The sequence below is a fragment of the Ruditapes philippinarum genome, unplaced genomic scaffold, assembly GCF_026571515.1.
Source record: "Ruditapes philippinarum isolate M1 unplaced genomic scaffold, ASM2657151v2 ctg106_1_1_1_1, whole genome shotgun sequence".
NCBI classification, from domain to species: Eukaryota; Metazoa; Mollusca; class Bivalvia; order Venerida; family Veneridae; genus Ruditapes; species Ruditapes philippinarum.
This window is the reverse complement of record NW_026860622.1, coordinates 441,320-458,024: the sequence shown is the minus strand read 5'-3', so window position 1 is coordinate 458,024 and position 16,705 is coordinate 441,320. Positions and strand designations below refer to the sequence as shown.

The following is a 16,705-nucleotide window of genomic DNA, read 5'->3' as shown; positions in this document are numbered from 1 at the left end:
GGTCATTTGGTTTTCCTAAAAATGTATATAGTAAAAACTTATAGTAAAAACTTTAAAACAATTTCTTCTAGCAATCGACAAATGCTAGAGGTTAGATATTTGGCATGAAACATTGTGAAGTGAACTTCTAGCAAGATTGTTCAAATTAAAGCCCTGGGGTCAAAATTGCCCCGCCCCGGGGGTCATTGATTTTCAATATATACATATAGTAAATAAAAAAAATCTTATTGTCTGAAGGTACAAGGCTTAGAGCTTTAATATTTGTTAAATGATATCATCTATAGGTACTCTACCAAAGTTGTTCAAATTTTGCCTCTAGTGTCAAAATTAGCCCCGCCCCAGGGGCCATAGGTTTTCCTTATATGTATATAGTAAAAACTTAAAAAAATCATCTTCTCTAGATTTACAAAGGCTAGAGTTAAGATATTTTGCATGAAACATTATGTAGTGAACCACTAGCAGGATTGTAAAAATTATAGCCCTGGGGTCAAAATTGGCCCCATCCCAGGGGTCATTGATTTTCACTATGTACATATAGTAAAAAATTAAAAAATCTTCTTGTCTTAAGGTACAAGGATTAGAGCTTTGATATTTGGTATATAGTATTATCTATTGGTCCTTTTACTAAAGTTGTTTTAATTATGCCCTAGTGTTAAAATTGCACTGCCCCAGAGGCGATAGTTTCCCTTATATGTATAAAAAGTAAAAACTTGAAAAATCCTCTTCTCAGAATTGAAAAATCCTCTTCTCTGAATTGACAAAGGCTAGAGGTTAAATATATGGCATGAGACTTTGCGAAGTGAACCTTTACCAAGATTGTTCAAATTATAGCCCTGGGGTCAAAATTGGTTCTGCCCCGGGGGTCATTAATTTTCATTATGTACATATAGTAAAAAAAATAAAAAATATTTTTGTCTGAAGGTACAAGGCATAGAGCTTTGATGTTTGCTATATTATATATATCATCTATAGGTCCTCTACCAAAGTTGTTCAAATTTTTCCCCTGGTGTTAAAATTGGCCGTGCCCGGGGGCAGTGATTCTCATTATGTACACATAGTAAAAACAGAAAATAAAACAAATGTTTTCTGAATGGGAGAAAGCTACAGCTAAGATATTTGACTTGAAATGTTGTTTGGTGGACCTGTATCAAGATTGTTTTGAATTAAACCCTTGGGTCCAAAATTTTGCCTTGCCCAAGGGGACAGTGACCTACTTTCTTGTCCTTTGATGTACAGCAATGAAATTTTGACCATGTGCACAGTTTTAGTTGTAAAATTGAATTTTGATATCAGGTGACCTAGATTTTGATGATGTGACCTACTTTCTTGTCCTTTGATGTACAGCTATGAAATTTGAACCATGTGCACGGATTAAGATGTAAAGTGAACTTTGATATCAGCTGACCTAGATTTTGACAAAGTGTCTTACTGTGTTGTCCTTTGATGTAGTCATGAAATTTAGGATGTTTGAAATATGACCTTCACCACCAAATTCACTAGACTTGAGTGCATTGATATATTCCTACTCTGATCTTTTATTGAGTTAACAACAGATTTAACCACTAATCTGATAAGAATTAGATAGGTCAGGGATCTATGCATTATGACAATCTACAAAATTGAATAGAAAAAAAAAATCTGTTCCTACACTACTATTTAGTGTTGTATTAATGCGGTGGCATAGCATTTTTCTCAAATGCAATCTTGTTTGAGTTATTGCCCTTTGTTAATTTTCATACTTTATTTTTGTCCAGGCCATTTCTCCTAAAGTATAAAAGCTATGGACTTGAAACTTCATAGGATGATAGATCTCATTAATAAGAAGTGCAGTGCACAAGAACTGGTACTCTGCATTTCTTATTTTTTGAGTTATTGCCCTTTGTTAATTTTCATACTTTATTTTTGTCCAGGCCTTTTCTCCTAAAGTATAAAAGCTATGGACATGAAACTTCATAGGATTATAGATCTCATTAAGAAGAAGTGCAGTGTTTAAGAACTGGTACTCTGCATTTCTTATTTTTTGAGTTATTGCCCTTTGTTAATTTTCATACTTTATTTTTGTCCAGGCCATTTCTCATGAATTATAAAAGCTTTAGACTTGAAACTTAATAGGATGATAGATCTTATTGATAAAAAGTGCAGTGCACAGAAACACCGATCTGCATTTCTTATTTTTTGAGTTATTGCCCTTTGTTAATTTTCATACTTTATTTTTGTCCAGGCCATTTCTCATAAATTATAAAAGCTTTAGATTTGAAACTTAATAGGATGATAGATCTTATTGATAAAAAGTCTGTACACAGAAACTCAGCTGATCTGCATTTCTTATTTTTTGAGTTATTGCCCTTTGTTGATTTTCAAATTTCATTTTTGTCTTTGCCATTTCTCTTAAACTATATTGTTCACAAGGCGACACATCCGACTCACAGAGTTCTAGTTTAAATTGTTCAATTTATTTTTAATTACTTTCTCCACAATGCTTTTAATTGAGGGTTTATATCCTTACTTTGAGGTAATTGGTTGAACATTTTAGTGATTATTTTGCATTAAGGTATGCTTTTTTCTCCTATTAATTTGCAGATTATTCCCTAGAAGGTAATTCATTTTGCTTTATTACTATCTATATTTATTCCTTTTTAACTTTCTGTATATTGAATAACAGCAGATATATTATAATACCCCCACAAAAGAAGTTAAGGGCGGTATATAGGAGTCAGCTTGTCAGTCGTTTGGTCTGGTGGTCAGTCCATCCATCGGTCCACATCATGGTTTCAGCACAATAACTAGAGTTTGGAATGATATATTGTAATCAATCTTGGTATAAAGCAAGCTTATATGAAGACCCTGCATGGTTGGTATTGCACTTGGACCCCCTGGGGTCAATGTTAAGGTAACTTTTACTAAAAACAGAAAAAAATGTTTCCTGACAGTAACTAGTGTTAGGAATAAGATTTGTAATCAAATATGGTATATAGCAAGCTTATAATTATAAGGGCCCTGGTTGGTATTGCATTCATTTTGGACCCGCAGGTCAAGGATACTGTTGCAACTGCATGGTGAAGGCAACTAGTACTGGTAAACTGCTTGACAGCTTGCCCAGGAACGATGCGGTGGTTGAACTGTGATCTGGTGAATTCAATGTGGCTTACTGTTGTGATCCGGAGTGAAAACTTCCAACACCACCACCATCAGACAATAACTAGAGTTAGAAATGAGATAATGTAATAAAACTTGGTATTTAGCAATCTTATGTGGACACCCTGGTTTGGATGGCATTTGGACCCACTGTGGTCAAGGGTCACTATTACTTAAAATAGAAAATGTTTTTTGGACAATAACTAGAGTTCGAAACGAGATATTACACTCAAATTTAGTATAAAGTAAGATTATTTGAAGATCCTGGTTGGGATTGCAAATAATTGAAATCATTCTTTGTACACAGTACAATACTTCATTAATTATACTGGTAGGTTGAGTTCAAAATTTTCTTCAAACCACTAATTTTTCAAAAAGTCAAAGTTGCTGGTGGGGGTTTTTAATCTCCTTTACTGGTTTCCTAGCAGTTTCCGGCCCAAAATTGCACTTTATAACAAATAAAATAAAAATCTGTCTACAGACCAGTACAAATCTTTGATAGATTAAAGTTAGGTCCCTGTCCAGCATAACATGATGTTTTTTATGTTGCTGTTTACTTTAGTTTTTTTAATTGAAATATATATAGGCCTGAATGTTACACCTTTTCTCATGTTTATTCAAAATTTCATAGCAGTTTTACGGCCCTTTTATATTTTGAACATAATTCAGTACCCAGTAGAATTCCCCAGGTGGTGTTTATTTTTAAATATTGCATGTTTTCTAAGGTAACTTTAAACAACAGACAAAACTTCAAAACATATAAATCACTGTATAAGTTTAACTGCTGTGTTGCATAGAAAACAAATGTCTCTCTGATTTGATGACTACTGGTAAAAGTAGACTGTACTGGACGAAAATTATGAAGGGCTTGAAAACTGCTAGGGGCCGAATTTGACCTCTATTGATTTTGGAGTCACTAGGTCAAAGGTCAAGGTCACAGGGGCCTTAACCGGTACTGTTGGCCTAGTGGTTAAGGCACCCGCCTTTGGATCAGGAGGTTGAAGGTTCAAGGCCCATGGGGAGCATTATTTTAAGGATGAATGTTGCTTGTGGGACTTGTTCCGAAATGGCTGTTTCGTGAGCTGCGAGGTAGTTAAAATGAATGGCAATTAATTTTTACATTTTGAACTTTGTCCGGGACATAACTCTAAAACTGTAAGAGATATCAACATGAAACTTTGTAGGTAGATAGATCTCATTGAGTAGGTGTGCAGTGCAGAATTGTAACTCTGCCTTGCCTAATACTTGAATTATTGCCCTTTGTTTACTTGTACACTTTGAACTTTGTCCTAGACATAACTCTAAAATTATAAGAGTTATCAACATGCAACTTTACAGATAGATAGATCTCTTTGAATAGGTTTGCAATGCACAAGAACCGTTACTCTGCCATGCCTAATTTTTGATTTAATGCCCTTTGTTCATTTTGACACTTTGAACTTTGTCCAGGACATGATATTATTAGAGGTATCAACATGAAACTTTGTAGGTAGATAGATCTTATTGAGTAGGTGTGCAGTGCACAAGAACCGTAACTCTGCCTTGCCTTTTTTTTGATTATTGCCTTTTGTTTATTTTTCCTTTTTGACTTTTGACCATGACATAATTCTAAAACTATTAGAGATTATCAACATGAAACCTTGTAGGTTACTAAGATAGATCTCATTGAATAGAACTGCAATGCTAAAGAACCTAAAAACAGCCTTGTCTAATTTTGGAGTTATTGCCCTTTGTCCATTTTTACACTTTGAATTAATTACCCGGGACATAACTCTGAAATTATAAGAGATATCATCATGAAACTTTAAAGATAGATAGATCTTATTGAATAGATTAGCAGTGCAAAAAAAAACAACATAACTCTGCCTTGCCTAAATTTGGAGTTTTTGCCCTTTGTTCTTTTTTTTTATACTTTCCTGTGTCAAAAACCTTCTCAGGGAGCATCACCCGGTTCAACCGGTTCTTGTTTATATGAGGTTAGTGGCATGTTTTTATTTAAGTTTACCGTATATATTTTTAATAAATTGGTGCGCTAAGTGCTGTTGCCAAGAAAGGGGAACTTTACCAACTTTAAGTTTTGTTTTTCTTATGTTTTAATAGTTCTTTTTATGCCCCCTTCGAAAAAGAGGGGTATGTTGTTTAGTTAATGTTGGTCAGTAGATTGGTCAGTCTGACTGTAAACCACATGGTTTCCGCCATTATCTTAAAAACTATTTATCACAAAGTCTTCATATTTCACGTAGTGATTGGTCATAACTAGAAGATAAATCCTATTGATTTTGGGGTCGCTAGGTCGAAGGTCAAATTATGCCACCCTAGAAGAAGAGGGGGGTATATTGTTTTGCTAATATCGGTCCGTAGGTAGGTCTGTCTGTCCGTTGGTAGACCACATGGTTTCCGCTGATTATCTTAAAAACTATGTCAAAAAGTCTTGATATTTCACATGATTGGTCCTACTTAGTAGATGACCCCTACATAGGCCTTGAATGGTAGTATGATTTCAGCTTATTTAATGCCCCCCTTCGCTTATGTCTGTATGTCTGTCTGTCTGTCGGTCCACTACATTGTTTCCACTGATAATCTTGAAAACTATTCATCACAAAGTCTTCATATTTCACATAGTGATTGGTCATAACTACTAGATGACCCCTACTGATTTTGGGGTTACTAGGTCAAAGGTCAAGGTCACAGGGGCCTTAAATGTCAAAATGGTTTTTGCTGATTATCTTGAAAAGTATTCATCACAAAGTCGTCATATTTCACATATTGTTTGGTCATAACTAGTAGATGACCCCTAATGATTATGGAGACACTAGATCAAAGATCAAGGTCACAGGCTTTAAATGTCAGAATGGTTTCCACTGATAATCTTGAAAACTATTCATCACAAAGTCTTCATATTTCACATAGTGATTGGTCACAACTAGTAGATGACCTCTATTGATTTTGGGGTCACTAGGTCAAAGGTCAAGGTCACAGGGGCCTTAACCGGTACCGTTGGCCTAGTGGTTAAGGCACCCGCCTTTGGATCAGGAGGTCGAAGGTTCAAGGCCCACGGAAAGCGTTAATTTAAGGATGTATGTTGCTTGTGGGACTTGTTCTGAAATTGCTGTTTCATGAGCTGCGAGGTAGTTAAAATGAATGGTTACCGATTTCTATCTGCCTGGCACCTGGCATAGTGGTAGGAGTTGGGAGATACATGTCAAGGAAAAGGTGCCTCTTAAGTCAGTAATGGTTTCAGAAGGGGTGACACTATAATGAACAAGACCTTATTGATTGGTCATAACTAGTAGATGACTTCTATTGATTTTGGGGTCACTAGGTCAAAGGTCAGAGGGGCCTTGAATGGTAATATGATTTCTGCGTATTTCGGCAGGGGATATAAAAATAGTCTCCGTCTGCCTGTCCGCCCTCAATCACAGGACAGTAATTATGTGGCTAGAGGGACAATAGGTAACTGTTCTTTCTCTTTGATGTCATTCATTCCGTAATGCTTTTATGTGGCTATTTTCTTTTGTGTGGCTAAAAAGAACAATAGAGAGAACATAAGAGTAGCCACATTATTACTCTCCTGTTAGAACATTCGTCCGTCCATCCATCCGTCTGACCTTTTTGTCCGGAGCATATCTCAAAAGTATTTGAGGTATCAGCTTGAAACTTTATAGGTGGATAAATCATATTGAGGAGGATTGCAGTGCACAAGAATGATAACTCTACCCTGCATAATTTTTCAGTTATTGCACTTTGTTTACTTTTCAAACTTAATTTTTGTCCAAAGCATAACTCAAAAAGCCTTTGAGATATCAACATGAAACTTCATGGGTGGATAGATCTCACTCAGGAGGTGTGCAGTTGAATGATAACTCTATTCTGCATAATTTTTGAGTTATTGCCCTTTGTTATATTTCATACTTAATTTTTCAACTTAGTGGAGCATAACTCAAAAATTCTTTGAGATATCAACATAAAACTTCATAGGTGGATAGATCTTATTGAGGATGAATGCTGTGCATAAGAATGATAACTCTACTCATTATAATTTTTGAGTTATTGCCCTTTGGTTTTTTTTCATACTTTTTGTCCAGAGCTTATCTAAAAAAATATTTGAAGTATCAACTTGAAACTTTATAGGTGGATAAATCATATTGAGGAGGATGCAGTGCACAAGAATGATAACCTACTCTGCATAATTTTTGAGTTCTTGCCCTTTGTTATTTTTCAAACTTAATTTTTGTCCAGAGCATAACTCAAATAGCCTTTGAGATATCAACATGAAACTTTATAGGTGGATAGATCTCACTCAAGAGGTGTGCATTGCTTAAGAATGATAACACTACCCTTTATAATTTTTTAGTTATTGCCCTTTGTTATTTTTCATACTTAATTTTTCACCTGAGTGGAGCATAACTCAAAATGTCTTTGAGATGTCAATATAAAACTTCAAAGGTCGATAGATCTTATTGAGGAGGAATTCTGTGCGCAAGAATAATAACTCTACCTGTTATAATTTTTGAGTTATTGCCCTTTGTTTTTTTTCAAACTTACTTTTTGTCCAGAGCATAACTCAAAAAGCCTTTGAGATATCAACATGAAAGTTCATAGGTGGATAGATCTCACTCAGGAGGTGTGCAGTGCACAAGAACGATAACTCTACCCTTCATAATTTTTGAGTTCTTGCTCTTTGTTATTTTTTTACTTAATTTTTCACCTGAGTGGAGCATAACTCAAAAACCTTTGAAATGTCAACATGAAACTTCATAGGTGGATAGATCTTATTGAGGAGGAATGCTGTGCGGAAGATAGATAACTATATCCTTTATAATTTTTGAGTTGTTGCCCTTTGTTATTTTTCATACTTTTTGTTCCGGAGCTTATCTCAAAAGTGTTAGAGGTATCAACTTGAAACTTCATAGGTGGATAGATCTCATTGAGGATGAGTGCAGTACACAAGAATGATAACCTACCCTGCATTATTTTTCAGTTATTGCCCTTTGTTTTTTTCACATAGGTTTCAAATCTGTAATCACTTTAGTCATCAGTTTTCATTACCAAAGAACCTCTTTAGTTTGAATTATTCTGCTCTACTACATACACAATCTTACAATGAGCAAACTCATTTGGCGGGGATGGCAATGCTAACATGGCTCTTGTTATCTTGGTTACTATAAATCACAAAGTTTTCATATTTTTATGCCCCAACAATGTGGGAGCATATAGCGTTGCACTTGTCCGGCCGTCCGTCAGTCTGTCCGTCCCGAAATCTTGTGAACGCAACTCCTCTTAAACTAGATGGCAGATTTTGCTTATACTTACAGGGATGAACAACCTTAAGGTGTAGATGGTAGTAAAGGAAGGAATTTTCGCTGCGACCAAATTTAACAGAATTATGGCCCTTTGTTGATTTTTTCACTATATACTATGTAGAAATTTTGTGAACGCAACTCCTCTTAAACCGGATGGCAGATTTTGCTTAAACTTACAGGGATGAAAAACCTTAAGGTGTAGATGGTAGTAAAGGAAGGAATTTTTGCTGCAACCAAATTTTACAGAATTATGGCCCTTTAATGTTGATTTTTTCACTATATACAATGTAGAAATTTTGTGAATGCAACTCCTCTTAAACCGGATGGCAGATTTTGCTTAAACTTCCAGGGATGAACAACCTTAAAGGCCCAACTGCACTATAAAAGCCAGCAGATGGCGCTAGGGCAGGTTTCTTATTAATTTTATGCATGCTTCACTTCAGGGACCCTTTTTCAAAGATTTAAGATTAATTACCAAATGCATTTAAACAACACTTGGCATGTATGTAGGCATAGATATTCTTGATATAGATTGACCAAAATTATTCAAAATAAAACTTTGTTAAGTGTGTTTCTAGAAAAAAATACTGGCTGTCAAATTTGAAATTTGAATTTCCCTGGGAGGAGCCAACTGATCATTACAGGTCATGAACCTTCAGTAGTAAACAGAAACACGTGCGCAGTGTTTATTTCAGTGAGAGAGATTTGTAGCAGACGATATATATTTCAGGGAGGGAGATTTTCAGCAGACGACACATTGGAATGCTGAATACATGATAAGAAAAAAAACAATACCTTTTACTGATCTTTACTTATCAAAAAGTATTTATATCCAACAAATTTACAATAATCCATTAATCTATGATTTTTTTTTTTAATTTCAAAGTACTGATTCAACTTGTATTTAAATGGTTTAGACTTCATGAAAACAGTAAAAGTAACTTCCAGGTATATTTCATTTACACTATATTTTGTTGTAAATATCTTGAAGTCAAAATTACATTTCACAAATGTTTATCAAACTAAATGTTGCATTTTGTAATAAAATTTTATATATTAATAGTTTAAAAATATTTTAAATTCCTGTCAAGATCATTTTTAGCAGGTTTTCTTAAAAGAAATGTCCCATGTAAGGCACATCCTTTGGATTTGGATATAGTTGTCTGACTTGATGCAGGACACAGTCAGGCATAATTTCCCCTTACAGTTCAGTTCAACATGTGCTGAAGCATAGGTCTCCTTTCTTTCTAAATATAACACTATTGCTCCAAAGTCCCCTTCTGTCGAGCATAGTCCAGTATTTTCTATAAAATTTTTTTCTTATTAAGTTATTTCCTGGTCTTGCTAAGCGACCATCTCCTAACCAGGCTGAGGACTTGCAGTCACACAGGGGGAACTAAGACAGTGGTGACAAACATCTGTATTACCGGTAGCCAGTTCAGATGATCCATTTTGTTGATCTGTTGACATGTTTGCATTCTCTTCAGAAATTTCTTTTTCGCAAACATCTGAGTTTACTGACTTAGTCTCAGTGGATGTTCTGCTCAAATTTTGATACTGGGTACTTGTTGCTTCAGTATCGTCATCACTTGATATTTCAATATCCCACCCATGAAAATTGAATATTCCACAAGTAATTTCTTTCTGTTCTTCTGTCATATAAATCACATATCTCTTTTTCTTATTATCCTGTGCCATTTTTAGCTCACCTGTCACAAAGTGACAGGGTGAGCTTTTGTGATCGCTTTTCGTCCGGTGTCCGTCCGTCCGTCCGTCCGTCGTCCGTCCGTCGTCCGTCCGTCCGTAAACTTTTGCTTTAAATGACATCTCCTCATAAACCACTGAGCCAATTTCATCCAAACTTCACAGGAATGTTCCTTTGGTGGTCACCTTTAAAAATTGTTCAAAGAATTTAATTCCATGCAGAACTCTGGTTGCCATGGCAACCAAAGAAAAAAACTTTAAATATCTTCTTTTAAAAACACATAAGAGCTAGAGCTTAGATATTTGGCATGAAACATCTTCTAGTGAGTGTCTACCAAGTTTGTTCAAATAAAAAGCCCTGGGGTCAAAATTGGCCCCGCCCCTGGGGGTCATTGATTTTCCTATATGCATATAGAAAAAACTTAAAAAATCTTCTTTTTAAAGAACCGTAAGAGCTAGAGCTTAGATATTTTGGCATGAAACATCTTCTAGTGAATGTCTACCAAGTTTGTTCAAATAAAAGCCCTGGGGTCCAAAATTGGCCCCGCCCCAGGGGGTCATTGATTTTCCCTATATGCATATAGTAAAAACTTAAAAAATCTTCTTTTAAAGAACCCAAAGAGCTAGAGCTAAGATATTAAGCATGAAACATCTTCTAGTGAGTGTCTACCAAGTTTGTTCAAATTAAAGCCCTGGGGTCAAAATTGGCCCCGCCCCGGGGGTCATTGATTTTCCCTATATGCATATAGTAAAAACTTAAAAATCTTCTTTTAAAGAACCATAAGAGCTAGAGCTTAGATATTTGGCATGAAACATCTTCTAGTGAATGTCTACCAAGTTTGTCCAAATAAAAGCCCTAGGGTCTAAATTGACCCCGCCCCAGGGGGTCATAGATTTTCCCTATATGCATATAGTAAAAACTTAAAAAATCTTCTTTTAAAGAACCCAAAGAGCTAGAGCTAAGATATTTAGCATGAAACATCTTCTAATGAGTGTCTACCAAGTTTGTTCAAATAAAAGCTCTGGGGTCAAAATTGGCCCCGCCCCAGGGGGTCATTGATTTTCCCTATATGCATATAGTAAAAACTTAAAAATCTTCTTTTAAAGAACTCAAAGAGCTAGAGCTAAGATGTTTAGCATGAAACATGTTCTAATGGGTATCTACCAAGTATGTTCAAATAAAAGCCCTGGGGTCAAAACTGGCCCCGCCCGGGGGGGGGGGATCATTGATTTTCCTTATATGTGTATAGCAAAAACTTAAAAATCTTCTTTGGAAAAACCCAAATAGCTAGAGTTTAGATATTAAGCATGAAACATCTTTAAGTAAATATCTACAAAGTTTGTTAAAATGAACGCCCGGGGGTCAAAACTGGCCCTGCCCCAGGGGTGTCATTGTTTTTTACTATATGTGTATAGTAAAAACTTTAAAAAAATTTTTTTAAAAAAGCCAATGAGCTAGAACTTAGATGTTTTGCATGAAACATCTTCTTATGGGTGTCTTCCAAGTCTGTTCAAATAAACAAATAAAAGCCCTTGGGTAAAAATTGGCCCGGGGGTGGGGGGGGGCCTATATACAGGTGAGCGACCTCAGGGCCATCATGGCCCTCTTGTTTAGAATTCAAATTTGTAGGAAATATATAAAATCAGATTATAACAGCTTAAAGATTTGCACTATTTCCCTCCAAAACAAGCATCCTATGTGAATTTTAATTCTACATGGCAGGCCATACAATGAACAATTATACTTCATTGTGACAGCATCTTAATTAGGTGTTGGCAGATTAAAATGTTTCCCAGCAGAGTTTACAGTTAAAACAATGTGAAGCTGATATCATTTTCATTTGTGTGAATTCATTAGTAAAGTCAGGTATACAATATAGTGATAAACATGGATGATAACCATAATCAACAAGTTGAAGATCATAATAATGGAATAAAAAGAATACGCTTGGAATTACGTAAGGAGCCAAAAAGCCTATCCATCAAATTCTGGTGAAAAAGACGTGCAAGAAATAAAGAAAATAGACAAATAAATAGAAAATCAAGAGGCAAATTGGAGTAATACTATTACAATGATGAGTCAGAAAAAACTGAATTGTTTAACAAAATTGACAAAATAAAAATTGTTTCTTGGTGGAGGACAGTTTAATAAAATATCGACGTTTGAGCTACTCCACAGGCTTTGTGATTTTTTTACTTCTCTGAACTCTACCCGTTGAAGATAATGTGACAAATGAAAGTTTTTAGACTTTGAGCCAGAATATCAATATTGCACCTTGGAAGATGCAAAAACTGAAGACATTTTTATAGGATGTTTATCATCAGTTCAAAAACTTATAACACAAGTACAAGCCCATGATATAAAATGCAAGGAAAGATTAAGTCTTGATAAATCAAACAACAAAAAAATGCATGGGGTAATGACTGCCAATATCAAATGTAAGGAGTCCCATGCCTTGAGCTGAGGTCCTCTCCACACATGGGAAACGGAAAGTTTTTAGCAAGTTACAAATTTCGTCATGGTTATTTTTCCAGCGGCATACTACCTAACCAATTTCAAAAACTGTGTGAAGCTTCAGATATTGCAGATTTTGGGGAAAATATATTTCTGAAATGATGGAGACTTACAAAGGAGCTGTAGAGAATGAAGTCTTAGAATCTAAAAACAATGCTCTTCAAGATGAAAATTGCCATGACCGCTGCACTTTTGCCTGATGATGAAATACTGACAGGAATAAATATTGTTACTGATGCCCGCCATTGTTGGCGCAAGAATGCAAAGTTCACTGATGTTGTCTGTCTTGGTAAAGCAACAAACAAGTGCATTCAAGTTGAGACAGTCGCCAAGTCTGATGATCCCAGCTCTCAACGGCATGAACTTGTAGGAGTACGACGCTTATATGATTATCTTGACCAGAAGGACTGCCCAGTAAACATCCATGCACATGACAACAACAACCAAATAACTAAATATGTCAGAGAAGAAAGAAGCCCAACAACGAATGCAAGTGATACTTGGCATATGACCAAGGGCATAGCTAAAGCTGCAAGAAAAATAACAACAGGCTTCAAATCAACACATGGAGTTGTGTGGCATGAGGAACTGTCTGACAAAGCTGCTGCATTAAAAACTCACACATTCCATTCAATGAAAAACTGCCAAAATAATCCCAAAATTCTACGAAAAAACATACTTAACTTTGTGATCACTACTAGGGCAGTCACGACAATTGTCTACCAACTTCTCGATGCAAAACAGATCCACATTATGAATGTTCCAAATACACCATCAAAGATGAAAAAGCTGTTTCTATTCTTACAAATTTTTTAAAATCAATGCCAGTATACAAAGATGCAGAAAAATATAGATACTGTATGGACACTCACTACGTAGAATCGTTTAATAATGCATTATTACAGTATGGAACAAAAGAATATGTTTTGGATTAGATGCCTACAAAATCAGGATTAACTTGGCTGTCCTTGACTGGAATGAAATGTGAATCGCCCTCAAACCATTCAGAAAGGCAGATTCCATATAAAAGAGATCCTTCAAGAACATACAGCATTCCAGTGAAAAAAAGAAAAACAACTGACTTCAAAAATAATATCTGGACAAGATGGCTTGATAATGTCTTTTAATTAATCTGATTAATCTGTGAGTTATATAAAACATCCATGTGTAAAATCAGCTGTTTTTGTTTACATTCTCTCTGCAGGTTAACACTGCATGCTATTTTTAGCTCAGGGTTTATAACAGACAGTTTTACATCACTGATTAGTCACACCCACAAATATTCGCTGCCGCGGCAGCGAATGTTGCCCCTTTAATGTGTAGATGGCAGTAAAGGAAGGAATTTTTGCTGCAAGTAAATTTAACAGAATTATGGCCCTTTGTTGATTTTTCCATTATATACTATGTAGAAATTTTGTGAACGCAACTCCTCTTAAACCGGATGGCAGATTTTGCTTAAACTTCCAGGGATTAGCAACCTTAATGTGTAGATGGCAGTAAAGGAAGGAATTTTTGCTGCGACCAAATTTAACAGAATTATGGCCCTTTGTTGATTTTTAGTTTTCAACTTGTGGCACATGTAGTCCAAAAAATATTTGACCTAGAGTCATAAGATTGACAGAACAGTGGCGTGTTGGGGCATCCGTGTCCTATGGACACATTTCTAGTTAATATTGATTGGTCATAACTATTAGATATTAGGGTCACTAGGTCAAGGTCATAGGGGCCTTACATGTCTAAATGGTTTCTGCTGTTTATCTTTAAAAGTATTCATTACAAAGTCTACATATTTCACATATTGATTGGTCATAACACGAAGATGACCCCTATGGATTTTGGGGTCATTATGTCAAAGGTCTGTCACAGGGTCCTTAAATGTCAGAAAAGTTTTTGCTCATTCTTTTGGTCACAATTTATCAAAAAGTCTTCATATTTTACATATTGATTGGTTATAACTAGAAGTGATCCCTTTTGATTTTGGGGTCACTAGGTTAAAGGTCAAGGACACAAGGGCCTTGAATGGTAATATGATTTCCGCTTATTATCTTGGTTACTTTTTATCACAAAGTCTTCATATTGCACATATTGATTGGTCATAACTAGTTGTTGACCTCTATTGATTTTGGGGTCACCAGGTCAAAGGTCAAGGATACAGGGTCTTTGAATAGTATATGATTTCAGCTCATTATCTTGAAAGATAATTTTCACAAAGTCCTCATATTTCACATAGTGATTGGTCATAACCAACAGATGATCATATTGCTTTTGGGATCACTAGATCAAGGGTCAAGGTTACAAGGGCCTTAAATGTCAGAATGGTTTCTGCGCATTACCTTGACGACTTTTTATCACAAGGTCTTCATATTTCACATACTGATTGGTCATAACTACTAAGTGACCACTATTGATTTTGGGGTCACTAGGTCAAAGGTCAAGGTCACAGGGGTCTTGAATGTTAGTATGATTTCTGCTCATTATCTTGAAAGCTATTTATCACAAATTCTTCATATTTCTAATATTGATTGTCATAACTATTAGATGACCCCTATTGATTTGGTCACTAGTTCAAAGGTCTGAGTCACAGGGGCCTTAAATGTGTCATTATCTTGAAAACAATTTATCACAAAGTCTTCATTATTTTTCTTTTTTTTCATAATTGAACACTTCCTTGTACCCATTTATGGCATTCTATAGCAAAATTTCCAATTATATGAGTCAAGGGCTAGAAAGGGGGACATATGTGTCGTTTGACATTTCTTGTTTATTTTGTAATTTTTTCTTTGTTATTATTATAACTAAGTCTTTGTATTTCACATAGTGATTGGTCATAACTAGTAGGTGACCCCTTTTGATTTTGGGGTCACTAGGTCAAAGGTCATGGTCACAGGGGCTTTGAATGTTAGTATGGTTTCCGCTCATTATCTTGAAAGCTTTTTTAGCTCACCTGTCACAAAGTGACAGGGTGAGCTTTTGTGATGCTTTTCGTCCGGCGTCTGTCCGTCGGCGTCTGTCCGTCCGCGCAAATAGTTTAGGAATATGAGCTTACTAACGGTACACGGGGACAAAAGAGAGCAAAGGACTTCATTCCGTAAATAATAGTTAGCTCATAAGGAAACAATAGTTAGCCCACAAGGAAACAAAAGAAAAGAACAATAGAAATAGCTCATAAACCTGAAAAATTGGTACGTCCGTCTTCCGTCCGTCCGTCGTCAGTAAACTTTTACTTTAAACGACATCTCCTCATAAACCATTAAGCCAATTTCATCCATACTTCACAGGAATGTTCCTTTGGTGGTCACCTTTGAAAATTGTTCAAAGAATTAAATTCCATGCAGAACTCTGGTTGCCATGGCAACCAAAAGAAAAGAACTTTAAATATCTTCTTCTATAAAACTCAAAGAGCTAGAGCTTAGATATTTGGCATGAAACATCTTCTAATCAAGTTTCTATCAAGATTGAACAAGTAAAAGCCCTGGGGTCAAAATTGGCCCTGTCCCGAGGGCTCATTGATTTTCTTTATATGTACAAAATAAAAACTTAAAAAATCTTCTTTTAAAAACCTGAAAGAGCTAGAGCTTATATATTTAGCATGAACCATCTTCAAGTGAGTGTCTATCAAGTTTGGTCAAATAAAAGCTTTGAGGTCAAAATTAGCCCTGCCCCGGGGAGTCATTGATTGATTTTCCTTATATGTATATAGTAAAAACTTAAAAAATCTTCTTTTAACCCATTACGTTATATACACGCCTTTTAACGCCTTTTTCACCCCCCCCCCCCTGTTTGTTGTCTCAAATGGTGAAAAAATGCCTTATTTAGGCCCCCAACACTTGTTTTTGTTTGAGAAATGTTGGTAAAAAAATGAACACTTTTTTGGCGCGGCCCCCCAACCAAAAGATACATCAGGGGGTTGCCAGAAGGGGGATGTGCCCTCTTCTGTTTGGGGGTTTGAAGGGGGTTGGAGTCCCAGGTCATCGCCAAGAAAATTTTGGACTTGTAAGAGGCTATAAATGACCCCAGATTGATCATAAGGTAACGTGTAACCAACGCT

The 16,705-nt window shown here is 35.7% G+C and overlaps 1 protein-coding gene across 2 annotated transcripts in view; it reads left to right on the top strand.

Annotated features, from left to right (window-relative positions):
- Positions 1 to 2,509: 2,509 nt before the first annotated feature.
- LOC132712814 (ero1-like protein) overlaps positions 2,510 to 16,705 on the top strand; it is a 44,914-nt gene continuing 30,718 nt past the window's right edge. Inside the window, exon 1 of one of the 2 annotated variants that reach the window (XM_060695251.1) lies at positions 2,510 to 2,595. The gene's annotated coding sequence lies outside the window, so the exon portion shown is untranslated. The remainder of the gene's footprint in view (positions 2,596 to 16,705) is intronic. The other variant, XM_060695250.1, reaches the window with a different exon arrangement.